General features: G+C 45.7%; 1 pseudogene; it reads left to right on the forward strand.

Annotated features, from left to right (window-relative positions):
* The first annotated feature begins 14,815 nt into the window (after nucleotides 1–14,815).
* Nucleotides 14,816–19,665, forward strand: LOC119231621 (60S ribosomal protein L7-like; annotated as a pseudogene).
* The last annotated feature ends 3,965 nt before the right edge of the window (nucleotides 19,666–23,630 follow it).

A 23,630-nucleotide genomic window follows, 5' to 3' on the forward strand; every position in this document is an offset into this window, starting at 1 on the left:
AAGTGAAAGATCAGAAGGAGTGACTGCGGGACAGAAATGTGAAAAAAGCCCCCTCTGCAGGAAACCAGCACTCTGAAGAGTCCACAAGGTGAGGCTAAGATGGGCCGGAGTGCTTAGTGGCTGTTCCTCAAAAAGGTCCCTCCTAAATTTCCTACTGGGCTCACGTCTAACATTTCCAGGGCTCAGGACAGCAGTACAGGTAGAAGTATGTGGATTCACCTGTCTCAAGAATTAAACATTAAAAATAACAAATCAAGACAACAAACCATTAAGTATGTTCCATCCTTTCATCATGACATGCAAAATCAGAGTGAGCAGAAGGCCAGCGTCAAATTCTTAGGCTCTTGGAAATTTTTTGACCAAAGATGGTGACATATGACAATCAGACTTGGCCCATGGTCCAGCTCCCCTTAATCACCCACAGCTCCAGCCCACACTGTCTCAGGGCTGTCCGTTTATAAAATGAGGCCATCACCTTCTCAGCATGTGATAAGAATGAAAAGCTATAAGCATGTGCTGGCATGTAGTAATTGCTCAATAAATGGGAATAATAATAATAGTATTTTGACATGAAGTATTTCAAGTGCTATCATGTGGAAGAAGACTTTGATCTCTTTTGTATAGCTCCGGGGTATATAATTAAGACCAGTGGTTGGAAGTTACAGGAAGGCAGATTTTGGTTTAACCTAGAAAGATCTTTTTATGTTAAGAATGCTCTGAAAACAGGTTGAAACCCTTTGGGAAGTGGAAATGTGTCAAATGAGGGCTGGATTAGGCCGCCTTAAAAGTTCACTTTTCTGACTCTGTGTGACATTATCCTTTTACTTTGGGTTTGTACTTGGGTTTTGTCCAATTATCTGTCTTCAGGATAAACATGTCACCCTGATCTGCATCTCAGATGGCTCAGGAATTGCATGCCCACAATTTACAAAACTGGTAAAGTTTTTTGAAAGAATCAATGCAGCATTGATCAATGTAGTTAGGAGGATTTTAATTCAAGTTACTAAAACACAACTAGTTTATCAAAAAGGGAGATTTTATTAGAAAAATACCAGGGGATTATATGGGATCCAAGGAAAAGTTGATCACCAAGTGCCAAGTGGAGAAGGCAAGCAGGTGGAGCACAGGCCTGCCTGGAACCAGGAATTAGAACATTGTTGTGCGCATACCTGAGTCTTTCTGTCTTGAGTCCATGATTCCTTCTGTCCCCATGTTGGTGGACCACAGGCTGCCTGGACACCCTGGCTCTGTAGGCTGACACCATACAATCCCAGCAGCTAGCAAGCCGAGCTGGCACCCCACTCTCTCATTCCTTAGGAATGGATTGTGATTGGTCAAGCTGGACCAGGCACCTGTTTTTGGCCCACCAACTTGGTCAGGAAGACTGCAGAGTTATAGTGTAGAAATGGTTGCTTCTAGACTGGTAGTCGTGTGGGATGGCAGTGGTGGGGAGGGAGGTGACAAGGTGGGGAAGCAGGGCTGGGCAGTGTGGTCCAGTCCACAGACAGTGAACTGCTCTGCTTGACCTCTGGCCCTGTTGGTGACCTGGTGGGGCGTGTTCCTAGCACTGGGGTGGACTCTCACTGTCTCTTACCTGGGGAACTCTTAGGAGTGGAATGTTTTACTCAATATGCCTTCTAAGCTGAAAGCTGCTTCTGGAACATTCTGAGCCAAGTCAATTATGCTCTGAAGGGTCTGTCTTCCCACAAGGACATCCCACCTAATGTCCAAGAGTCAGGCTCCTCCCAACTAACTAAACTCTACCAACTGCCACCGTCTAGACTGTGTGGAGCCCACACACATGGCCTGACAGGGTTGGGGCACAGCCTCAGGAGGGATTGGGCATCTGGTGTAATCCGAGGTGCTGCTTGCTTTCGTGAGTCTGAGTCGGGGCCAGGATTTCTCTGAAGCAGCAGAGCTTTAGTCTCATGGAGAAGTTTAAATCCCACTCCTCACTTTGAAGGCTCAGAGTTCTCGAGAAAGTCTTTAGAAGGAAGTCTTGGGTGAAGGCAGGCGTCAGCAGAGCTTGCCAAGATGCAGGGTTGTGTTCACTCCTTGCCCCATGGACTCTGTCTAGAACACTCTTTATAGCGAAATACTCTGTGAAAATGCTCTTTACGAAGTACTTTTTATGGAGAGAGAGAGAGTGTGTGTGTGTATGTGTGTATATATGTATATATATATTCTCTATCAATATATGGATACATGTATGCATATATCAGATATCAGATAGACAAATCAGGTATATTATGTACATACATATATAGCATATATGTGTATATGTGTATACTTATATACATATGTATACACACATGTAGCTCACATGTATTCATATACGTGTATTCATATACATATATATTCATATACATATGGAGACTCTGGAAAGTTACTGGACTTCCTCAATGGCTCCCTCTGTAAAACTGGGGGCTGACATCACAGCGGTGTGAGGATTGTGTGATATGAGCCAAGCGTGGACAGGGGTTGGCCAGATTTTTCGATCATGACCATTATAAAGTCCTGGTGCTCTCCTTGCACGCTGTTGCTCTCCCTGCAGATCTGCAGTCCTCACATTTCCACAGTGTGTGCCTTTCTAAGGGTCAGTGGTCACAAAAGCAAGGCCCGAACACAAGACCTGGGCGGAGTGGGCAGGGACCCTTCCTAGTCAGGGCACTTTTCATGTGGGGCAAGTCGGCATCTCAGAGCCCAGCCTGGTGGATCCCCACTCACCCTCTCCCTCTGGCAGGTCCTGTATTCCTGGGTTTGGGCAGACTCAGTGGGGTCCCCCTTGGGTCACAGGCCTTGGCTGGAGAAAGAGTGCAGCACCAGGCCCCTGCCTGCCAGCAATCCCCCAAAGAAGGTGAAGGAACAAGGGAAATGGAAAAGCAAGCAGAGGAAAGTCTTGCGATGACTATTCAACATCTTACTTTGTAAATTTTATGAAAATATTTGACCATGTGACACAGTGTGAGGGCCCCTCCCAGGTGAGGAACAAGCCTGGAAGCTTAGCACTAAAGTTGCATCTGACTCTGTCATTGTCTTTTACTCTCAAAATACCGGTTTATCTGGCAACTCTCTCAGAACAGGGCTGTGACTTGCCCATCCATGGCCCCCAGTGGCGTGCTAATAAGTGTTTAAAAACAAACAGGCTCTCCAGGAAAAGAAGCATCTCTATAATTATAAATTTACTCATACAAAGGATATGTTGCAAACCCAGTACTAATAGATATAAATTCTATTTTCAGTAAATTCTATTTACTCATTGGTGCTCACAGAAAGCTTCCTTTGATTTTTGTCAAATGCTTATAGCCAACCAATGGCTGCAATTGAACAATGTGTGGATCTGCCAGGAAAGTTGACTGATATTTTCACTTTTTAAACAAGTAAGATGAAAGGGAAACAATGACGATATATGGGGGAATTTTACTCACTTATCAATGATGTCACTTCCCTGCTGACTTGCATAATGACCTTTGAATACTGAAACATAATTCCTCAATTTGATGTTTATGCAATTCACAATGTAGTAGTTTCTGAGATGACAGCAGGTTTGACTTTAACCACACTGTTAACATTTCGTCCATCTCTCATCTCTAAGTCTGAATAGTCAAGGAAACAAAATATCAAGCTTTGATCTGTAGCATCTGCCCATTCCTGTGGTGTAAAAACTCTCCTGTAGCGGATTTCAAGTGTCTACTGTGAACATCAGTGAAAGGGAGTGGGGGAGTGAAGCGCAGAGCACTGTCTCCACCCCTCTCTCCCCCCTTATAGACACTGCAGGTGTAAATAACCTCAAGAGCACAGATAACAGGAGAATAGAGTAAAATAATTAGGAGTGCCGTGTTTTGAATTTTTATTACCTTTGTTTTCAATATAATTTACTTAATTATAAGCTTATATAATTTCATTTTAAATAATGGTTTTGTTTCACAACTGGTTTGCAAAATTCCCGAAAATTTGACAACAGGTGTTTGCGAGCCGGTACTGGCCAGCTCTAACTGGGGTGTCCCCCACCCTTAGCACCAGGCCTGGCACAGCAGAAACACTAAATGCGTGTTGGTGTAATGATGGATGCTTTCAGAATGACTTGTCTCTGCTTCTCTAAGGGCCTGGGCAAGTCACTTACCCTCCTCTCTCTCCATTTAAGGCAAGAGGCTATTAATGCCTACTTCATAGAGGTGCTGGCAGAGTTAATTAAGGCTCGCTAAGTGCTTTGAAATCCACGGATGAAAGGCCCAGTGGGGAAGAACTTTATTATTATTCCATGTATCATCTTAAGAAGTGGATGGTGATGATACCCACCTGGTACTTTTCATCTTCAAAGTGTTCTCCAGACATTAGCCAATTAAACGTCACAGTTCCCTGCCCAGTCCGTGGTATCCCCTCAAGAGGGAACCATGCAGTGAGTGGGAGACTCATCGCACCCTTGGCCACCAGGGATTAGAGGTCAAGACTAGGACCCCAGCTCTTCCAGCAGCCAGCCACCACTTCCTCTGGCTCCGATTTCTCCTCCCCAACCCTGAGACCACTTATCTTCTTTCTTAGTACACATGATGCTGCACATGGTTACCTTTTCTAAGGTGCCCTCCCCCATTTGGACATCCCTGAAATCTGTGTGCTTCTTACAGCTGATAAGCATCACAGTTTCATTGGAAGTGGTGTCCTTTTTATGAATCCCTAAAATAACAGCGTTTCACACAATCATTGAAATAGGGTATCACCAGTCAATCTGGAACATAAAGCTTTGTGTTTTAGTTCTTGCTAATTTTTTTTAGAAGAACCTCTCTGCCCCCAACTCCCATTGTATCAGTGAGATGTGGTCACTGTATAATGTGGAAATGCAGGTAATTCAAATGAAGAAAATTAAAATTAAAATGCTATCAATTTATTGAGCTGTCACTCAGTATGCTTTTTTTATTTTGTAATAAAATACATGTACATGTGTGTGTGCGTGCACGCACCTTCCAGATAGACCTTCCAGATAGGCCTTCCAACTGCATGGCTCCAGATAATTTTAGCATGAAAGGTGAATGCACTACACCAGAGTTGCCCTGCATTCTAGTAGATTCTTAGAGCTTGAATGAGTTGATTCCAAGTGAAGAATAACCTTTGCTAACAGAGGCAGCGTCCAAGGAACATGTGGGCTTTTTTAAGGTATCTTTTATTTTCTACTTGTTTGCCTTCATGCCTGTTCTTTCAGGCAATATGGTCTCTACTTCTTGGTTGGTGGAAACTTAGAATCCTTTCCTCTGCTCCTAACGAGCTTTATTTGCAAAAATGTTTGACAAAAGGAGAAGAGTGGCTACATCAGTGTTCAAATCATATGCAACAAAGTCTGATACATAATCTACTTATTTTTTTAAGTGGGTACAGCCAGAGTCATGGGGGTGAGAATATTCACCAGAGAGAGTGGGGAGCAGGACAGGTAGATGTACTGAAATACACTGTTGAGGGGAGCAGCGGGTGAGACAGAAGAGGTCTGCTGCGCCATGTGGGTTGCTGCCACATGGCCAGGGATCAAACTCATTTCACAAAGGCTACAGACAGCCTCACAGCCCTGCGCTCAACCCCCTGCACCACCAGATTCACTAGATTAGCCTGTTCTCTGTAATACAACAATCTTGTGCTATTTTGTCCAGTAACGTCTTGCAAATATGAATACTGCTTATATTCTTTTGGGAACATAACAAACATCTTGTGGGCTGTGTTTCCTATTGTGCTTTCATAGCTGATGGCTCCTAGAACAAATCTAGGGCTCAAGTGGGAAGAGGAATTGCTTGGCACTTGAATGGGTCACCTAAAAATCCCCAAATATGTGACTTTAGTTTTAACTGAAAATTCCCCTTAGAAAACTAGCTGTGCTGGTACCTTTCCACCAGTTGCTTCAAATGAAATATCTCTTCCCTTTTCCAAGTTCTGAAAGGGAGTGGGGGAGAAAAAGAGTGAAAAAAGAGGGGAAGGGGTAGGAAGGACAAGGAGGAGGGAGGACGAGACCGGTGGGGCTGCCTGCCAAAGTGGAGAGCCGTCCCCCGGGCAGGGAAGGGGTCCAGTGACTGGTGCCGCCACTCCTGGGATCCAACCCAGGGGGCCGAGCTGGACATACACAAATCCTCCTGCCAGCCTCACTGATCAGCCCTGGAACATCTGAAATGAGATGCCATAGGCAGAGAGAGGGACATGTTAAGCCAGGAGAACAGAGGCCTTCGTAAGCCTGAGGTCACATTTCCTGCAAGAGCGAGGCATCCTGACTGAGTTTCATGTGAGTTAGTAACCTTTGTATCCAAGTCAAGGCTGTTGCGTTAATTGCATAGGCTTCCTGGAACAATCTCCGAGAGAGCTTCTCAAATCACACTGGCGCTGGGATACCCAGCCCTCCTATCCCCAGAGAGCCGTGTGTGCCTCTACCCTCACCAAACATTCTGCCTAAAATATCTTTGTGATTATGAAATGCTTCACGTGCATAGGCTCTAAATTCCACTTAAAATTCTGCCCCCCGTCATGGTCATTTCTACAAAGAGAAGGTGGCGGGGGTGCTGTTGCTGTGGGTTTCACTTTTTCACTGACTCCTGGGAATAACTCGAAAGATGGGTGCAGCTTCAGCTGCTGGGCTCACTTGCCGCCCCCTCGCCTGGGGCTTGCACCCCAGACCTGCTGCACTTGCAAGTGGGATTCAGATGTGTTACTAAACAATACTTCTCAGGGCTACCTCGTGAATAGCTGAAACAAGAAATATGACATCTGCAGATGTCAGGCGTCTAGAGCAGGGATTGGCAAACTCTTCCTATTCAGGATCAGATAGTAAATCTTTTCAGCTCTGTGGACCATCTGGTCTCTGTCCTGCCTTTGTAGCAGGAAAACAGCATAGATGATATGTCAACAAATGCACACAGTTGGGTCCCAATAAAACTTTATTTACGAAAGCCAATGGCTGGCCAGATTTGCCATCCTGGCTTTTTCCTGTGCTGGGTCTGTCGGCAACTACGCCAGATGACAGTGGCAGGTGAGAGTTCCCCTCCCAGCTCTGCATGACATTGGGAAAGTCGCTGACCAGCCCTTCCTCTGTGAGATGATAGGGTAGATCCACACCAGGCATTGCAAACTGGCATTCTCAGGTCTTGTCTGGCCCACAGATGTATGTGATTTGGCCCATGTAGTATCCAAAACATTTTGAATTTGTTTCCAACATTTCAGACAGAGTTTTCATGTTAAAACTCCAGATTTCTGGCTGCTCTTGAAATTGTTAAAAATCTGGCACCCCTTGGCCCACAGTTTCTCATGGCAGCCATTGCCCAGGGCTGAGAGCAGGGTCTGGTTCCTCCAGCCAGCACCCAGCAGCCTCCCAGAGGCCAGCTTCCACTCGGCATGTGCCTGACACCTGAGTGTTTTGCTGTGTGACTCCTGTAAGAGATCTTCATGCCTGTGAATTTCATAACCTAGTGTCTGCTAATTAGTCTGGTCCATGATGTCATCTGCATCTTCCACTCCCCTCACCTTCCTCCCCAGCATCTTGGTTTCTGAAATCCACCCAGTGCAGGGGAGACAGCAGGACCCTGGGCTGAGCCAGCAGCACATCCCTGCTCCCACAACTGGTTCAGGGCCGGGTATGTGAGCTCTATCAGCGCACTGGAGAGACTCACAGATTTAGCTTGAGATGCTGAGACAGTGGTTTGCCCTTCTCAGATGTGGAATAAGCCTTTGACTGCTTTGGATTTTTTTTCTTTGGGAGTGATTTAGGGGTGCAACATTGTATGCACTGCAGGAGTAGAGACCACATATTCACACCTCAACAAATGTATAAACCACACCACAGGCAGCAGAGGTCTAGTTGCCATGCACCACTTTCCCATCAACCCCCCTCCATGGTGCTCCGACCTCCCTCTTGCTCCCTCTGGGAGTCACCATTCTGTTGTTAGAACCTAAGGGTTTGTTGTTGTTTTGTTTTGTTTGTCTTTCTCTTTAAGATTTGTTTTGCTTAGCCTAATCCCTTCAAGGTCCATTCATGTTGTGGCAAGTGGCAAGATTCCATCTTTTTGATAGCTGAGTAGTATTCCACTGTGCACATGCACCACATCTTCTTTATCCAGTCATCTGTTGATGGGCACTCTGGTTGTTTCCATATCTTATGAATGATGCTACCAGGAGCACAGGAGTGCATATGTTTTTTCAAATTACTTTTATGTTCTTTGGATGGATATCTGGGAGTGAAATTGCTGAATCATACAGTAGTTCTACTTTCAATTTGGGGGAAAGACTCCATACTCTTGGAATATTTTTTTCACTGAGAGAAACCTACCCCATGCCTGCCTGTCTCAGTCAGTTTGGGCTGCTATAACAAATGACCATAGACTGGGTGGCTTATAAATAACATAAAGTTCTTCTTTATGGTTCTGGAGGCTGGAAGTCTGAGATCAGGGAGGCAGCAAAGCCAGCCTCTAGAGAGTGTTATTCCCCAGAAAGCAGACCGCTGACCTCTTGCCCAGTCCTCACAGAATGAAAGCAGGCTGAAGAGCTCTCTAGAGTTCCTTTGGTAAGAGCACTAACCCCACTCACAAGGACCCCAAAGGCCAGCTCCTGATACCATCACTTTGGAGTCAGGAATTCAACATATGAATGGATAGGAGGACACAAAGTCAAGTTCAGTGTAACTGCTGGTAGGAATAGGTAGGTTCATACTCTACTCCTTGCCCTGGGGCAGGAGGTCTTGATGTTGCATGGTCTACACTCTCCTCTGAGTTTTCCAGCAGGACAGAGCTCCAGTTGCCCTTAGTTGTCATTTGCTTGATAGCACACCCAGTGGTAAAGTCATAACTGCCTGCCCTTTTCTGTCTCACTTCACTATCTTCTACTTGGGTATCCTGAAACTGCCCCCCAAATAAACCATTTACACTAGAATCCTGGTCAAAGAGTCTACTTTTCAGGACAGTCAAACTAAGTTACCCATTAGGAAAGGCGGAGAAAACATTTCAGAGAGAAAAGCAGTGGAATCCTTTGAATGTCTGGATCAAACCATTCCTGAAACCCACACTATCTTTGAATTTTTCAATAGTAGAACCAATAAATTTCTTGGTGTTGAGGCTGGCATTATTTGGGTTTTCTATTATTTGATTTTTTTCATCTATCTAAATGAATAAAGGGTTTTTTTAGGGGTTTTTTGGCATTAAATTCCAGGTTAATGAACTAACCCACTAACCCATGCAAACTTCAGGACCAGCAATGCCTTTTTCATATGGAATCCTCCTAAGTGCCCTCGATAAAATGACCTTGGGTTTGTTCAGCTAAGATGTGTTGTAGCTTGAAAGTTCCACAGGGCATCACAATGTCATCAGCAACCTTCATTTATAGACTCCATTACAAGGGTGTGTTTATCCTCTGATAAATGAAATACAGGCTGTTGTCAACAGCAAGATTTTCATTTGCTGGTTGGAGCAGATGTTGTGGAAATTGATGTGCTGAAACCTCACCGAGCTGCCCAGGGTGAGGGTGGCACATTGGTGAGAACAAGTTACAGGGGTGGGAGGAGCGTGCAGCCCATAGACCTTCTGCCTCCGATCTCCCTGGCCCCAGAATCTGCCAGGGCAGAGAAGCACAACACCTAGGCGAGGGTGAGACACCAGCCAACTCATTCCCTTTAAAAGATGCCAATGCTCCAGGGAGGTGAAGGACTCGCCTGTGCTCACCCAGATTGCCCGTGGCAAGAGCTCAAGTAGAACCTGATTGCGTCACAATCTTGCCTTTTCCCTGCACCAGCTTCCTCTGGGGGCCACATCACCTCTCTATAGGGACCCCCCAGTTTGAGTCAAACCCAGGCTTATGGGCCCTAAAGTTTACAGGATTCTGGCGTTCCTCTTTAAGAGAAGGAATACAAACTCAAAATATTTTAATTACAAATGCTTAGAGAAAGCTGCTTCCTGATAACAACAGCTTCTCTCCTCTAGCACGTTCTAGAACTCCTAGCACCTGCCAGCTCTCAAGAGGGGCACACGTGAGTGAGAGACCCTGGTGCTTCAGTTTCATTAGTGTTGGTAAGTCCTGTTCTCCTCACAAGAGGGAAAATGAGATCTTCTGCAGGCCTCAGAAACCTGCTCTTCTAAGCATTCGGGTCCCCCTTAGAAAACATCTACCACACACAGCTCAGCACCAGCCTGACATGACTTAAGGGAAGGCCAGCATCCCAGAGGCCCTCTCCCAGGTTGCCTTGGTTACCTGGAGTCTTTGATCTCTGTCTTGAGAACAGGGCTCTTTCCCATAAAGCTCCGGCTGAGGCACAGAGGTTGTCCCTGTGAGCGCAAAGACAGGGACATTGGGAAGAGGGCATGATGCTGGTCCCCCATGGCAGACGCAGGTATTGTGAGCTCCTAGGCCTGCCTCAAGCCCCGAGTCTCTCTGCCTGATGCCTGTGAAGTCCTCCTGAAGACCAAGCATAATCTCAGGGCGTTCCACGGGGGCGCTGGCACAACCCCAAAGCTCGAGGAGTTCAGTCTGCTTGTTGACAATGGGTTCTCAATGGCGAGGGCAGTGTCCGGGCCATTGTAGGTGGCAGGTAGATACTCGGGGAAGAAATGAATGCATCTGGTGAGTACTTCATCTGGATAGCGCTGTCTTGAGAACTGTGCATGTAACATCTCGCCGAATCTTTACATCATCTCAAAGGGCTGTTATTGTTCCTTCTAGACTCGGGGAGCATTGCAAGGGTAAGAACTTGCCAGGGTCACAGAGCTAGTAAGTGGCAGCAGCAGCAGCGCCCCACCCCTCACCCCCAGTCTGGGTCCCTGAGCTCAAGTCCACATTGTCCCCCACTGTGTGGGACAGGGGTGGGGCTTCCAGGAAGGAGTGAGCTGTCTATTATAGGGGAATGCAGGAGGCAGTGACTCCCCCAGGCAACTCTCTTTTTTATTTTATTTTATTTTATTTTATATATTTTTACATCATTTTTCATTTTTGCACAATGTGTGCATTTTCATCTTGGTTATATTCCCTATACAATTCCCACCCCCCCTTAATTTGACCCTAATCGCCCCCACCCCAAACACCCCCCACCCCCTCCCCGTCATGTGTCTGGTTTTCAATCCTGATTCCAGGCAAGGAAACCCGGCTCAGCCTGGGCTGACAGTGCATTAACACCTCTCTCAGCTGCTTATCCCCACTTCAAGGAGCCCAGAGAACAGAACTGGGGCTCAGGACCCTCAGCTCAAACAGGACCCAGAGAGTGTAACTTAACTTTGCTCTCTTTGCTTTTCTCTTTCTCGTGCATGGCGGTCCTGCTGATTTTCCATATAAGGTACAGAAATAAAGCTTCTTTTTGAAAATATATACAGCAAGAGCATTAATAATGAGAACATAATAATAAAAATAAATGTGTGAGTCAAATTCTCCAGTCTTGTATATGGCAAAAATAGTGATTGTATTTAGTACAAATTGAATCAGATTTTAGCACCTCTTGAAGAGTCCATGAAAATGTAAGCGTTGAAGTAGGACAGTACGAGGACTCAGTTTCTCCAGTCAATATTAGTTTGATCCTACCCAGTACAAGTAGGGGCCCCCAGAATCTGTCTGCAGGAGAAATGTGGGTGGGCCAGGCAGTGGGAGAGGTAGGAGGAAGGTCAGGAAAGATGTGCCTATAAGAGACTAGAGTCATGTGTGGGGGGAGATGGGAAAAAAGTGTTAGGAGATGCTCAAGAAGATGCCAGGAGGATGCTAAGACCATTGCCAGTTCATCCTTAACGACACTGAAGTACAACCCAGGCTCAACCCAACCCCAGGTTAGTGCTTCTCAGCCTTGCGTGCCTCATCAGCCAAGGCTTTGTTGGACTTGACTGTGTGCTGTGGGTTATGACTATAATGTCCCCATCCAATCCTGATACCCAGACCTACTCCCACCTTTGTGGGCTCTGAGGATAACTGCCTACCAACAGGTGGCAAATCTTTCCCTAATTGTAGGAGCGCTTTCCTGGAGTATGTGTGAGTGGTTGGAAGTTCCCCAACCCTTTCATTCAATTTCAATTAAAAAAATTAGGCTCTTAAAAACTGGAATCAAAACCAACAGATCTCATGAGCATTACCTTCCAAATAGTAACATCTCAGAAGACACCAACATCTTAACTTCTTGTCTCTGGGCATACATTCGAATTTGTCAATGTGTCTTTGATGAGAAAAGGTGAACATGGATTTTTGTAAATGCAGGCTTGGCATGTTTGCGCACATAGAACTGTGCACGGCTCCAGCACATGGAAGCAGAGCTCAGGCACATCTGCTCGAAGCATGTTTTTGGGAGGCCTCATTTTCAGTTGTACAATAACAAGGAAACTTAGTCACATGCCACTGTGATACAGTTAGACCATAGATTTCATTTTTGATACCCATTCAAAGTTAAGGACCTGGGCCTCCCTGGTGGCACAAGGGGTTAAGTACAGCACTACAAAGCAATCCGCAGCCTCTGCAGCATGAGTTCGATCCCCAGCCGGCCAGGGAGCAACCCACATGGTGCAGCAGACCTCTCCTGTCTCCCCACGGCTCCCCTCAGTGGTGTATTTCAGTCAGTCTGCCTGTTCTGTTCCCCGCTCTGTCTCTGATGAGTCCTCTCACCCCCTACACCTCTGGCCTGTACCCCCAGCTCTTGTGTGCATAAATAAATAAATCTTAAAAAAAAAAACAACAACTACAAAGTTAAGGACCCTTCTCTCACTGCTACATCTATGATAAAGAATGTCAGCCCAGGCTAGAGATTGCTTCAATTTGAAAATCAAATTTCAAGCTACTTCTCTTTGGAGTCTTTACATCAGTTTAATTAAAGAGGATTCTGAAATTGCAAGGTGAGGTGTGCAAAAATTGGACCCGGTCAACCTCTTATCAGCATGAATCAAAAGGTTCATGTGACCATCTAACTAAAGTGAAAATATAAAAATAATTTGAGCATTGGAGCAGTAAACCAGCATTTGAGCTGTGTTAAGCATGAATTGTCATCTAGCACAGGGTTGCCAGACTTCTGTCTAGGGCCAGATAATAAGTGTTTTCACTTTTGTGGGATTACAACTGTTGCAGTTGCTTACCTCTTCCTGGTAGCACAAGATCACTCAGAAAATATATAGAAGGATGGCATTTTTCTAATAAAGCTTTATTTTTGGAACCTAAAATTTGAACTTCATATATTTTCATGTGTTAGGAAATATTGTTCTTCTAGTTTTTTCCCAACCACTTAAAAATGTAGAACTATTCTTCACTCACGGGCTAATCTATCAGCTTCAATTTAACATTTTTCAGCAAGTAAAACAGCATCATGGGTGGTGCGCTCAGGGAGAGGGAAGGGAGTATAATTGGAAAGGGGAAGCAGGGAGGGAGAGGATGTCTAAAATTCTGACAAGTTCAGTATCTTGACCTGGGTGGTGGTTATGTGGGTGTCCACTTTATAATTATTCATTAAACTATTTATTGGCATCCTGTTTTTGTGCGTGCACATAGGTAATATTTCACAACAAAGATGTTTGAAATAATGACACATGCACTAATATTTAAAAAAATATGGCTCTTACTGATGGTGCAATGACCAAGGGTTGTTAATCTGACTTTATGAAATACGTTATTACTTATTAATTAAAATGACACTTTTCTTTGATACGTTGAGGCTTCAGGTTGATTTTATTTTATAACTAAATATTTTACTGGCTCTTCCACCTTGTAATTTTACATTCAGGCATATTTGTCAGGGTTCAATGTCAGTCATGCCATTTGGCAGCTGTGTGACCTTGAGCAACTTATTGGACTTCTCTGGACCTTAGTTTCTTCATCTGCAAAATGTAAATAATGGCAGTCCTTACCTGATGGCATCGTTTAGAGGATTAAATAAGAAAAGTTCATATGCCTTGTACCATGTCTGGTCCATGCTGAGTACTCAGGAAGGTTGCCATTATAATGATGAATGACTTCATCCTTCACAACAATCCTATGAGGTTTATAGAAGAGAACATGAAAGCTCTTGCAGCAAATAAATGGCAGAACTGAACCAAAATCCTGGTCTCTCCAAGTTCTCAAGAGTCACTTTGATCACCCAAAGAAATTGATGTGGCAAATAGAGCATAGAAAACGATCAATTGTCACGACGATCCTTTGAGGGAGGGAATATTATATTCATGTAAGACAGGTGGGCTCTGAACGCTAGCAGGTGTCTCTCTATGCTTATGTGTAAAAGAAAACTCTTTAGAAATGCTCGATGAATTAGTGAAATGAAAAATTATGGTGCCAGGCTGTTGCCTGTGGCTTCGACCTTCCCAAACCTGCCCGTTAGCTAGGCAACCACCCTATTGGCTAACAGTTAAGTTACAAGGGATGAAACAAGGAAACGCTAACTCCCATTACAAGCAAACTTTACAAATGGACTCTGACAAGCTTGTGTTCCCTCCAACTGTTCCCATGGCTGGCAGTCCTGAGCCATTCCGGAGTCTCCGCCACATCTGTCCGTCCTGGCTTGGGGTGGGTGGGGTTCAGATCGAGGGATAAAAGTCCTGGGGGGTTGAGATTGATGTTTATGACTCTGTCCTTGGTGCCTTTGATCTGTTATCCTGAATGGATGGTGCAGCCCACATTGTTTGTGGGAGTGATTGAGTTTTTGTTTTATCAGATTCCTGCACACAGAATATAAGGGTGGAGAGATTACAGGAAGGGTTTGGAATTCGGATGGGCTGGGTTGCTGGTATGGTGGGAATTTGTCAAATTTGATTTTTGCTGGTGGGGGCTAGATTCTGGGTCAGGGTCGGCGCGGGGGGCAGAGGGTTTGCTGGTGGGGGGACCCTGATGGCGACCGGAGACTCCACTCTGCACCATCAGCATGGCTGTCACGTAGCCCGGCGTGTGGCCACGTGATGTGCTGGGCTGGGCATAGTTAGGCCCCTGTTGGGGGCCAGAGGACGAGGGAAGAGATGAAAAAGGAAGAATATCATCAACAAAGCACGAAAGACTCTCCGCCCCCCAGCTGCTGCCACAGCGAGCTGGAGGGGGTCTCAATGGGCAACTGTTGGCTGACTCAGCCCTCAGCTGCAGGCCTTGGCATATGGCATTGCCCCAGCCATGGCCTTGACCTCCCCGCCCCGGCCACCGGCATCTGGCTGGCCAGGGTCTCCACTGCAGAGAGGCCTGTCATGGCAACAGCTGGGGCGGGGGAGGGGGATCATCCTGGCTGACGCCTGAGATGGATAGTTTGTGGGCGATGTGCCAGAGGGGCTCCTCCCCACCTCTCCCTGGGGTCTGCGGAGGGGCTGGGACCGAGGCCCGGGGGATAGCAGGAATTCCTCCCAGGAGGGGCTGGGAGCTGGGGGTCTGGGCTATTGTGGGAGAGGGAAAGCCGTCAAAATGTGGGTTTCCCCAGCCAGAACACTCCCCTGTGCACCCCGCCTCCACTCCCTCATGGACAGACTAAATGCAGAAATTGGCCATGGGATATTGAATTTTGTTGGAAATACCTCAAAGGGAGGAATTATCAACATGACTCATTCCGGCTGCAGCTGAGCCAGGCGCCATTCCTGGGCAGATGACCATTCACGCCCCGAGTCGTCCTCGCTGGTGAGGAGGAGGGGCCTGGGCTGCTGGCAGGTGGCCTCCTGTCCTCCCGCACCCCCGGTGTCACGCCATGGCAAGAGAAGCTGAACAGGCCTATCTGCCTTGCAAATGTTGGGATCCTGCCCCTCCCCGCTGCCAAGGGAGGGGTGTGGAGTGTCGTTGGGGTTGGGGGGTACAGAGCTGTGTCACCAAGTCCACAGAAGGGTCCCTGGCACAGGGTCCCCCTGAATCTGACCTTGGAGACTCTGCCATCTGTTTTCATCTGTGTATCTCCATGCTTAAAACGTCAAAGGCATTGCTGTTCAATGCGGACAGAGAAGATTGCGTTCCTTTTCTTGGTCATTTGTTGGCCAGAAAATACCAAGAACACGTTGGGCATCTAAATCAGAGCCTCAAGGGCTGCATTAATAAGAAGTAGCCAAAGGATGGTTCCTTGTGGTGGCTTCCAAGTTCACACTTCGGTGAGAAGCCGTGACCTGGTGCCTTTCTCAACAGGGAAACCCAGCTTGGCTGCGGCTCTGACGCCTCTCCAGACACCCTGGAGATGTCTAGATCCCGAGACATCTGGGTGCCTTCCCGGGTCCCCTCCCTTGCTGTGCAGATTCCTGGGTACATATTGGAAAACACCTATTTGGAGCCAAGGCCTGGGTAAAAGTAGGCCAACTGCTGATACGCTGATCACCTCCAAATTAGAATCACCTAAAAATGAGGACATCAAAAGAGCTTTGCAATCAAGGAAGGGAGTCTCGCTGGCAAGGAGATACAGAGATTCAGCAGCAGCCACAAGACATTGTTAGGATCTCTTTGATAAGACACCTTAAATGGGAATTATCAAATGGCTCTTTAAAGCATGCACCCTTTTGTTTGATTAGCCCACTGTAGATAACCTTTATTAAACCTGATCTGAAATTACAGCCATGGCCGGTACTTCTTTGATGCTGTGGCTGTTTCATTTCCTGTTTATACTATGATACACGTTGCACTAGGAGATAAAGCACTTCTGAAGGATATTAAGACATAAAAGTCCCTTGGCTATTTGCTGGCACTGTTTTGATGTTTTCTTGCTCCCTAGAAATTAGCATATCCTTTTCAAAGGCTGTCTCTGATGAGAGTAATCCTTTGCCATGATGTATTTGCTAAAAGTCGTCAATGATAGTATATTGTGTAAAGAAGTGACACATAAAAGGGCATGATGCTAGATTATTGATAATGAGGCAACTTGTGTAACAGTTGCTCTTGGCTTTTCCAAAACCTACTTTGACACCATAAATACACTGGGCTTATGATAATGAGGACTGAATGCTTCTGAGGTCTTTTAAAAACTTGCACAGAACAACCCACCCAAGGCAGGTGCTAGTGGGGGGCAAGTTGAACCTTTCTACCCATTTTACTAAGTTCTATCAAGACATTTTGTTGCCTTGGAAATAAGAAACAATTGTAAGGTTTTTCTTTTCCTTTGTTTCCCCGAGCTGGGAGTTCATGAGTAAGTAAGGCAGGAAGCCAATTTGGGAAAAAGAGTTTTGCCCACGTACCTAGAATGGTTTTCAATTAAATAAAGAGCAGACATTTAAGAGGGAAGGAAGAGGTGGCAGTAGGTAAAGACCAAGAGAGACAGACAAGGGAGGTGATTTTTTTTAAGGAAATGCAGGAAGGAGAGAAAACAAAGAATAAATAAAAACAGAAAAGGGAGAGCAACAAGAGGGAGAGAGAGAGAAGATGAGAGTAAAAGTACTCCGGGGCTGCATGCTGATAAGTTATTAAAGGGAAGGACTCCAGCAAAGCTTAGCTCAAGTTCAAAGGACATTTACGAAAATCATTTTCTTAAATGAAGCTTACCTGAATCAATCCATAGACTTCTCCTTAAAATTAATGATTCGGGGATTTGGAAATTTGAAGGAAGCTGAGCTGCCAGCTTCCATGTCATATTTTCTAGGCAGAAGCGTGTCCAAACTTCCTCACATTTTGGTTCTTTCTATGATGGGTCAATACTAAGAGGCGCTTAACTCTTCTTTCATCATTACTGAGACATGTTAAGGGTCAGAGCAGAACGGAGCACTCTGGCTCAAGAACTGCTCCTCAAACCATTCTCCTCACTCTGACGTGACGACCAATATTAAGCAAATATCTAAGCTACCCACAGCAGGGTCATTTTCTTAGAAATCAGAATTCTTTTAAAAACAAGCTGTTCAAGTGTTCAGCCTTGTTTTGTCCATTTTTCCAAGCATTGAACATGTGTTGGGTTTTCAGTTTAAGAATCAAAAAATCTTTTCTTAATTATGGACATACTGTTCTTGAACTGTGGTTTAAATTATTTTTTCTCTTGGGTGTGTGATTCCAACTTGCCTATTAGAAGACCGTGGGGCAAGAGTGGGGGCTGAGCAGGAGGGCTGGATATTGGCCCTGGATAGCAGACCTCCAGTCATTAGAAGATCTGGCCACCCTTTTGTTGTTTATCCCCTGAATGACTATATTGGCACAAACTTGAGGAAATAAAGAAATCCATTGACTAAGATGGGAATCAGAACTATGCTATGCTCACCACCACCACCACATCAATGCCATCATTAGATGCCTCTTTTACTTGTTCTAGATGAACAAACCAGTAACAAGTGTTCTTGAATCATCTGATGACAAAGGAACTGAATCAATCTCTCTGAACAAGTATTATGACTAACCACTGTGGAGGAAGAGGCTTTGCCTTGCATTAAAATTCCTGCAAGTGGGAAGTTGGGGATCTGGGTGCACCAGGGAACTGGAAGATTTGTTGACCTTGGAGATCCACATGATGGAGTCCACCCGTGTTCTAGTCACTGACCTGGCAATATCTAGGGCGTATCCTACTCCAACCAACTCCAACCCTCTCCCAAATGCCTCTTTCTTTTCTGGTTGAGACTCTGGAGGGTGCACAGGGAAGACAGAGATATGGTCACCCCATGGGACTCTCTTATTAAGACTTTAAATCTCTACACTCACCTCTTTCTAGCTGCAAGTTAAATACTAGGACCAGTTCCACGACAAAAAAAAAAAATGGACTCAGCAAGCCTTGTCATACTTTCTATAGTTGTTTGTTTGCTTTCATTTTCAGCCCCTCACAGACCAATACAAGGTCCTACTGCACAGCTTAGTAGGCAGCCATCTCCAGCATGACTCTTCATGGGAGCTGGACAGCTCTGATGTGTCTACACACTGGTGAAAGGGACAGACCCGCCGATGGCATGCTTACATGTCTTGAAAAACCACCATAGATGTTTCTAAATGCTCACTGTTAATTTCATTTCTTACTTCCACAGGAATGGTGACAACAGTTCAGGGGCCAACATCAGTTTGAGGGTCACACTTGGGGTGCCCTGATCTACAGCAGGTTTCTCAACAGGATGGCTAATTATTGTCCCAGTGTCACTGGATGCTTTGCTACTTATAATAAAATGGGAGCCTGCTCTGGCTAGGACCCTGGAAGGTACAGAGGGAAGAAGACGTAACTTCCTGTTGTGCTGGGACCATTAAAAAAAAAGAGAGAGAAAAAGTTGTCAAGTTGAAGTTTGCCCAAGAGATGCTTTGAAAGTTTATGAAAAGGTTAAGCAATGTCACAAGAAACATAGATTCTAGATTCCAGAACTGAGCTTCGAATGGCTGGGATGGCAAGAACAGGCAACCTCTACACTGGGGAGCCCAAATTGGCATCCGGGTCTCACTGGTATCAGAGGCATCAATGGCATGAGCCCAACATTCCAAAAGTTATGGCAGCTTCTTTGCCTTCACCAGATCCTCAATGGCACCTTTGTTAAGCTCAGCGCAGCTCCAGTTCACTTGCTGAGGACTATGGAACCATATATTGCTCGGGGCTGCCCAAACCTGAAGTCAGTAAGTGAACTGCTCTGCAAGTGTGGTTATGGCATGATCAACAAGAAGCAATTGCCCTAATGGATGACTCTATCTCTTGGTAAATATGGCATCACCTGCATGGAGGATCTGGTCCATGAGCTCTAGAGTGTTGGAAAATGTTTCCAAGAGGCAAACAAATTCCTCTGGCCTTCAAATACACAAGGTGGAGATGCTGGCAACATGGAAGACCAGATCAATGGGCTTGTTAGAGACATCAACTCAGGTATCTACCATGATTGAGACATGAACTCAGGTATCTACTATGGTTGTTTTTGTAATCTGGTCAGTCATAAACAGTGGCTGCTTTGAAAAAATGCAAATTCATACAATGAGTGTTAATGTTGTAGATGATGGAGTCAGTCGTGATGGTAGGAAACACAGGAGTTCATTATCTTGATTCCATCTAAATGGGTTGGTATGGCTTCCAAGTAATGGCTATGAAATTGTCCAGTTAATCATGAACTACGATGTGCCACTGAGAGTTTTGGAATTATGAGAGTGCTTGTGGGCAGTGATTTTGATGGGCATAGCTGTTTTCTTATTTTGCCCAGGAATATTTTTTTGTAATTAGGAAGAGAAAAAGGAAAGACAGAAAACATGCGAACAAAAACGATACCATTTGCATTAATATCACCTTGAAATGAGTCAATTCTAGGTATTATTTTAAGCCAGGTACCAGGCTTATCTTCGTTCATTCTTCTATAATATGTGGAGGAGTGATATGGGGGTAAATCAGCACTCATTTTTAAAATGTTCATTATTCTGAAAGCTTATATTCACCTACATTATTCATTTTCCCTTGTAATGTGACCAATTTTTTTTAAAGATTTATTTATTTATATAAGAACCGGGGTACAGGCCAGATGCGCAGGAGGGTAAGGATTCACCAGAGACAGAGCGGGGAGCAGAACAGACAGATCTACTGAAACACACTGCTGAGGGGAGCAGCGGGCACGACAGGAGAGGTCTGCCACACCATGTGGGACCCTCGCCGGCCAGCTGGGATTAAACCCGCGCTGCAGAGGCTGCAGACAGCTTCACAATGCGGCGCTCAACCGCCTGCACCACCAGGGAGGCCCAATGTGACCACTTTTGATGTCTTTAACTTGGCCTTTCATTACTTACAGACTTATAGAATGTTTTTGTGAATACCATGCCCGGCCCCCAAAAGACTGTCCCATTTACATTTCCCGCCCCACCGTCCCTAGCATTAAAAAAAAAAAATTGAATTGCATGTGCGAATGACAATACTTGAACATTCCCTGTGTGGTATGTTGCAAACTGTAACTGTCAATGCAGCAGCCTCCACCACTGGATTGAGAGCCTATCATTTTTTTCAACCACCATGAAAGATGTTAAATAGCTTGATCACCATTTCCCCTTCGAGAATAGTCCAGAACTGGTTTGAGCACCTTGTGAGCAGAAGAGGGGCCGTTGAATGGTCTTAGTACTTCTTCAAAAAGGAGGTTCCAGAGGGAAACCAGATGCAACTGGATGTTCCATTCTCATCACTGGATGTGGCAGCGTGTTCCATGGAAGTTGCGTAAACCCATCCTGGAGGAGACAGCTGAAAAGATCCTGCCCCAGTGTGGCTGACATCAGACTGAGAGAGGACTTCCGTGGAGGCGTGGGGAGGAGGGTCCCGAGGGACTTTCTCACTTGAAGCAGCTGTTTTTGAACATCGCTACACCTCTCTCTTCCACAAACACAAGCTTCAGGGGATGTTGGAAGAATATTAATGGAATTCAAGATCCATAAAGACGAGGGATCCTTGGACGTGAGTACAAAGGGCACTCACCTACCTGCAAGGCTTATTGAGGGGATGAGCTAATTAATGAACAGGGATGCTTTGAAAATGGAAAACACTATATTATAATAATTGGCCAGCTCCTTCATGTTTTCAGCTTCTTCATCTGCAGAATGGGGATAATAACACACGTCTCTCCGGGGTGTTGTGAGGAGTGCTAATTCTGACCTGTTCTGTGCTGTCATGGGCAGGAACAGATTTTACAATGCCATGCAGATCAAGAGGAATCCTGTGGCTCAGACTTCTCAGTGACACCTCCCCTTACTGTGCAGGCTAAAGGGAAGATGATGTTTAAGCTGACAAAGGAGAGAGAGGAATGCCTTCCTGAGTTTTTGTCCTTTACAAAAATATTGCTTAAATTGTTGGAGAATGCACATGTTACTTTAAGCCTCCAGGGAGAGGAAGACCTAGAGGAATAGGACCATGGTCACAGGGCAGACCCCAGAGCACCCCCAGGAGAGGTTACTTTGCAAGGGATAAAAGACCTGAAGTAGCAGCATCTTCAACAACAGAGAAGTTCAATTTCATCTTTTTCCACCTCAAGAGTGTGGCATCTGACTGCCTATGTCTGATATAGACACCAGCTCCACAGAGTCCTCCAAGACTTAGACACCTTCAGGTTCACTGCTCTGCCATCCCTTAGGCACCTCAGGTCCCCAAGGTCTTTGTGGCAGACCTGTGAGGTCAAAACTATTTTTATATTCTATGGAGATGTTACTTGTCTTTTCGTTTCTCATTCTCATCAGTGGGGTGTTCTAGAGGTTACATGATGTGTGATGTTGTTGCTCTAAAGGCTGACCATGGAACACGCCTTTGACCTCATGGACTAAAAGTGTTGCTTTGGCTCTGGCCATCACATCTGCATTCCAGCCAGCAGGCAGAAGAGAAGGGGGGCCAAAAGAGCACACTCACTTCCTTCAGGAAGATTCCTGGCATGAGCACACCATTTCCTATAGCTCGTTGACTCATGTTTAGCCAACCGTAAGGGAGGATGGTTAATGTAGTGTGTGGGCTGCATACCCAGCTTTGGGAGGAAAGGGTCCTTCTCCTGAGAAAACAGGCTACTCGCAGCCTATTCCTGTTCTTCAGACCTGGACCCACCATCTCAGTGCACAGATGCCTTTCCCCACACACCAGGCAGATGGCCCTCAAGACTCTCCTATAATAAATCCCTAAGCTCCCCAGCTGTCTGTGCATGTTGTCTGAATTTTTTCCCACCTGCTCCCCACTCCCCAGCATGGTTTACCCTGTGAGGTAGTCTTGAGAGCTGAGTTCCAGGGAGTTTCTCCAGCTAAGTAAGGGCTGAAAAGGTGGACACTCAAGACTAAATATGCTGTCTGCTCCACCTGGGCCAAGGCCACCCCTCAATTGTGGTTTTCCAAACAGGGATCCCAACGGAACTTGTGAGAAAGAACTGGAGGTGAGGATCCTTTCATGTGGTAAGAAACTTAGAAGGAAAAAAAAGCAGTGAGTTAACTAGCACCTGAGCTGGTTCACAAGTGAGAACAGTGTTAATAAGGACACAATTGAGGTGTGGCCTTGGCCCAGGTGGAGCAGACAGCATCTTTAGTCCTGAGTGTCCACCTTGCATGTGGCTGCTGTTTGTCATAAGACATGCTGGAAAGAGAAGCAGGGGGGCTTCCACTCAGCCCACCCCCTTATTGGAAATTCACCTGTCTGCCTGTGGAGGCTCCATAGTAGGATCTTTATCTTGACTGTTTCAGCCCACAGGAAAGTATTTCAGAGGTCACAGAGAGCCACAGAGTCCTCCAAGACTTAGACACCTTCAGGTTCACTGCTCTGCCATCCCTTAGGCACCTCAGGTCCCCAAGGTCTTTGTGGCAGACCTCACAGGTCTGCCTCCGAGAATTGTACTGGCCTCTGAGAGCTTGTACACAGAATTCTCTTCCTCTTGTGATCTTATTCTAAACCATTGGTCCTTTCCTCTGGAAAGAGAGCCCCATTTGCCCATTTGTTTTCTTTCCTCTTGCGAACACTCTTCCTTGGGTTCTCACAAAAATGGGGTAAAATGGATTTGCTGCTTCTCTTGATTGAATTCCTGATAACATGTAAGCATTCAAAGGGTATTCCTGGGGCCTCCCTGGTGGTGCAAAGGGTTAAGACACAACCTATGAAGCTGTCTGCAGCCACTGCAGCACGAGTTTGATCCCTGGCCAGGGAGCTACCCACATGGCACAGCAGACCTCTCCTGACTCATCCACTGCTCCCCTCAGCAGTGGATTTCAGTCAATCCTCCTGTTCTGCTCCCCACTCTGTCTCTGGTGAATCCTCTCACCCCCCACACCTCTGGCCCGTATCCCAGCTCTTGTACACATAAATAAATCTTAAAAAAAAAATGTTAAAAGCAAAAAAACCCAGAGTATTCCTGAATGTGAAT

Source organism: Talpa occidentalis, unplaced genomic scaffold, assembly GCF_014898055.3.
Source record: "Talpa occidentalis isolate TD23 unplaced genomic scaffold, MPIMG_talOcc4v2.1 talOcc4.7, whole genome shotgun sequence".
Lineage (NCBI taxonomy): Eukaryota > Metazoa > Chordata > Mammalia > Eulipotyphla > Talpidae > Talpa > Talpa occidentalis.